We start from the raw sequence: 5202 nt of genomic DNA, 5'->3' as shown, positions 1-5202 counted from the left end.
ATATATATACATATATATATATACATATATATATGTACACATATATATACTCTACTTGTTTCAGCCATTTGACTGTGGCCATGCTGGGTCACCGCGTTGGGGGGTTTTAGTGGAACAAATTGACTCCAGGACTTTTCTAAGACTAGTACTAATTTTATCGCCAACTTCTGACGAACCACTAAGTTACCCAGGCGTAAGCACACCAACAGCGGTTGTCAAGCTACGGTGGGGGACAAACACAGACACACAAAGACACACACATAAGCGCATACAAACAAACACACGCACACACACATACACAGAGACATATATATATATATAGACCATAACGTGTCTACTTCTAGCATAATGGATGTCCACTTAGTGATCATCCCTCTTATATGTATGTAATATTATATATATATATATATGTGTGTGTGTGTGTGTGTGAGTGTGTGTGTGTGTGTGTATATATATATATATGTGTGTGTATATATATATATATAGTATAGCCGAGTCCACTTTGTAGTAAGCATACAGACTAGATTTCTGATTTGAGGTTAGTTTCGTCTCTCTCTGTCTCAGACGCACCGAAACTAGTGTCACACTTCGAATTGTGTCAAATAAATTATTATAGTTTATTTCAACTAAATACCTCGAGACACTTCAGTCCTATGTGGAGAATTGTTACAATTCAGTCAGATGAGATTCATTTTAGTTGATTGGTGTGATTGTAATTCCTTAACTGTCTATTCCAGAGTTAGCTTTTTTTTATCTATGTTAATTGGCTGTTATCTTTCTGAATATTAACAAATAAGAAACTACGCCAACGAATACAAATAAGCTATCACATGATATTTCAACGGTTCCCGCCTGAGGATCGCAGTCGCGTGAAATTAGATTCGCGCGATAAGCATTCAGTGAAAGTAAACTATTTGTGTGTGTGCGTATATGTGTGGTGCGTATGTATGGGCGGTACATGTGTGTATGTGTATGTGTGTTTGTGTATGTGTGTGTGTGTTTGTATATGTGATTGTGTGAGTGTATTTCCGTGTGCTTGCAAATCAGTGTCCTCTCATTTTATGTCAGAATGTATGGAAAGTTATTTCGCCAATTAATAAACATCGATGAAATAAAGTAACAAATCTCTCCCTGTATCTTATGTGTGTAAACATATTTCTCTTTATGTGTGACGAGAGCGATAGTGTTTATGTCAAACGTGTTCAATTTATAGTTGTAATATGCCCCTCTCCCTTCCTCTCTTTCTTTCTTTCTTTCTTTCTTTCTTTCTTTGTCTCTTTTTCTCTGTTTTAATGTGTATATTACTGCGTGCGTGCATATATGTGCGTTTGCCTACAGTGCCAAGAAGTACTGTCACTAAAGTAGGTTCAATATCCAGTCAGCTTTGCCAAATCACTAAAGTCAAGCAGCCTCGCCCAGTTGTCTCATTCTGGTACAGCATGTGACAAACATTGCAAATCCGTAAGCACAAACGTTTTTCGTTGAGAGAAAAATCCCAGCTAAAATCATATCTCACATAACCGCAGGATACATTATACTAATATATTAAAAAAAATGAAAAGACCAACCTCTCATAGATGTATGAGAGCCATTGACTCTATCCAGCACTCTCGAGTCAGATGTGTACATATTTGTTTCTTAAAATGTAATACATAGACTAACATTTAGTAGTAATGGAAGTTTGTGAATATTGCTTTTTCCTGTATTACTAGAATATTGAAGAGAATGCCAATGAATTGAAGTGGAAATTCGGTCGTGGATTTGAGCTTCTTCGAGGCTATCACGTGTTTTGCAGAGTTTCTTATTGAAGCAATACGGACAGATGTATTGGAGTAAAATCTGATTTGTATTACAATCTTTTAATTTTACATTAGTCTTCTGAAAGGCATGTACATGTTGGTATGTTGTTGATGTTATTATTGTTGTTGTCGTCGTCATCGTTGACCATAGCCGACATCATTATTGCTTATACCTCAGTCAGTCCTGTTCGAGAACACGTCTACGATCAAAGGTTCTCTAGTTATGACCATCCCGACTTATCATCCTTTGTCAATTCTCGACTACATTATCCACTATAAACTTAGGCTTCTTAAAACTGTAGAATATAATTTCAAAAAGACATGACTATTATTTCTAGCAGGAGGTGCAACAACCAGCACGTCACCCCACCCCACTTTGATTTTTTTCATGCACGAGTATAGTAGAGCTGTATTCTCGATTGTATTGAATATATCACTCGTTTGTGGAGAGTTAGGCTTCTTGAGTATGTATAAAACCAGCTAATGAGGCACAGAGGGAATTTTAAGTGTGAGCTTTTACACCTGCATCAGATCATTAGTTTGAATGAAAATTTTCTTCGGATAATATGATATTCTCTGAAAAGCACTTCTTCGGGATTTCTGCATCATAATAATATTTCATTTTGGTTTTTGGAACACTCTTAATTTTAAATAATGATAATAATAATAATAATAATAATAATAATAATAATAATAATAATAATAATAATAATAATAATAATAATAATAATAATAATAATAATAATAATAATAATAATAATAATAATAATAATAATAATGATAATAATATTTTTAAAAGGATTGACGTAACTCTTCACGAAGGTAAATAGTCAAGACTAATAATAATAATAGTAATAATAATAATAATAATAATAATAATAATAATAATAATAATAATAATAATAATAATAATAATCCTTTCTACTATAGGCGCAGGGCCTACAATTGGCGGCAGGGTCTAGACTATTACATCGACCCCAGTACTTGACTGGCTTTTATTTTATCGAAAGGATGAAAGGCAAGGTCAATCATGGTGGAATTTAATCAACAGAAACAACAACAACAACAGTAATGATAATAACCCTTTCAACTATAGACACCGAGAGCTGAAATTTTGGTGGGAGGGAATAAATCGATTACATCGACCCAGTGCGTAACTGGTACTTATTTCTTCGACCCCCGAAAGAATAAAAGGCAAAGTCGACCTCGGTGCAATTTAATCAACAAAAGCAATAACAACAACAACAACAATACTACTACTACTACTAATAATAATAATAATAATAATAATAATAATAATAATATATGTTTTTGTGAATGGTGCAGTAAAATATGAAATAGATTTCAAACGGGTGATTAATCAAATGGAAAGATATCTAACCCTCAACGCTACAGTAAATACATACAACTCTTACAGCATCACTAAAACAAGAGAGAAAGCAAAACACAAGTCTCGGCACTGCAGATTCATTTGTAGTAATATAATTCATGCGGTAGTAATATAATTTATTGATATCTATAATCTGAAAGGAGCACAAACCTCTTAGTACGACTGTTCATGCCTGGCTGTTAGCGATATGGCATTTATAATGAATACTCTTGGAAAGGTATCTATAATAGATTTTGTTGTATTTAGGGAGGAGCCTTTATCTAACAAGAACAAGTGTACTGGTTGTAGTGTTTTCTGTTGGTTATTTGATTTTTTTGTTATCAGTATGAATTGATTAATTTTTCACCAAACAGTAGTAGACTTTTCAATGAGCTCTCCGTGACTGTCTATATTTCTGAGTGTAAAGTACTTATATGTTTATTGTTGTTTGTCATTGTGTTATAAGTATCTGCACGATGTGTGACTGTGACAGGAGTGGTGCTATGATGTGTGAAGACCAACGTCTATGCTTGGTGTGTGAGTTTACGCGAATGTGTGTGCATGTATACGTGTATATATATATATATATATATATATATATATATATATATATATATATATACATACATGCACACACACAAACATATATATATATACATATGTGTGTGGGAGCATGTGTGTGTGTGCATATATGTGTGTGTGTGTGCGTGTATGTAGTTCAGATTTACAGAAAACAAAAGATGAAAACTGGTGAAGGAACAACAGGGCAGTTGTATTAGTTTAACACTTGGGAAGAATGGAAAAGTCTTTGATGTTTCGGGTCTACGCTCTTCGACAGAAAGAATTAAGAGGGGGAAAAAAACGGTGAAAGAAAAAAATGTGTAGGGATTAAAGGTTCAACATAATGAAATGGTCGGAAAGGTTTTGAGTCTTCTGATTGCGGTCATACCGGTACACCATATTTAAAAGGCACGTGACTAAATGGTTAGCGGAATCAGCTCACGCTCGTATGGTCATGAGTTCAATTCCCGGAGGCACCTTGTGTCCTTAAGCATGATACTTTATTTTCACGCTGCTCCAGATCAATCAGCCGGCAAAAATAAGTTGCACCGAAAATACAAAGGGCCGGGCCTGTGACATTGTGAGTTACGTTAAAGGTGTGTGTGTCTGTGGAGTGCTCAACCACAAGCACGTTTATTTCACCAGCATGCTGTTCCGTTGATTTGATCAACTGGAACCATCGCCATTGTAACCCATGGAGTGCCAGTGCACCTCTTTGCCAAACAGCCAGGTTAGAGCAAATATAATCGACGGAGTGCTAGTGCATCTCTTTGGCAATCAGCCAGGTTAGAGCAAATATAAGTACTCAACATTAACAGCAACGTAAATGCAGAACACATGAACACAGGAACGCAGATCAACAAAATTTCATTGACAAGATATTAGTCATTCCAATATTACGGTCAGCTGTAAGGCGACAAGCTGGCAGAATCGGTTGCACGCCAGGCGAAAGGCTTAGAGAAATTTCGTCTGCCGTTACGTTCTGAGTTCAAATTCCGCTCAGGTTTACTTTCATCTTTTCGAGGTCGATTAAATAAGTACCAGTTAGGCACGGGGGTCGATGTGATCGACTTAATCCCTTTGTCTGTCCTTGTTTGTCCCCGCTATGTTTAACCTCCTGTGGGCAATAAAGAAATAAATATTACGGTCAGCTGTAAGGCGACGAGATGGCAGAATTGTTAGTACGCCAGGCAAAATACCTAGAGTCATTTCGTCCGTCTTGAGTTCAAATTCTGCCGATGTTGACTTTCAGGGTCAATAAAATAAGTACCAGTTGAGTGCTGGGATCGATGTAATTGACTTATTCCCTCCCCCGAAATTCTTGACGTTATTCCAAATTATGAAACCAATATCGCGGCCAGCTGTAGCAACTTACCAACGATGGTTGACAATTCAATCTAAATCGGAACCACATGGGCTGGAAGCAAACTTTTTAACCACAAAACAGATTTGAATATATATATATATATATAT

This window comes from Octopus bimaculoides, chromosome 11 (assembly GCF_001194135.2).
Source record: "Octopus bimaculoides isolate UCB-OBI-ISO-001 chromosome 11, ASM119413v2, whole genome shotgun sequence".
NCBI classification, from domain to species: domain Eukaryota; kingdom Metazoa; phylum Mollusca; class Cephalopoda; order Octopoda; family Octopodidae; genus Octopus; species Octopus bimaculoides.
This window is presented reverse-complemented; position numbering follows the sequence as displayed.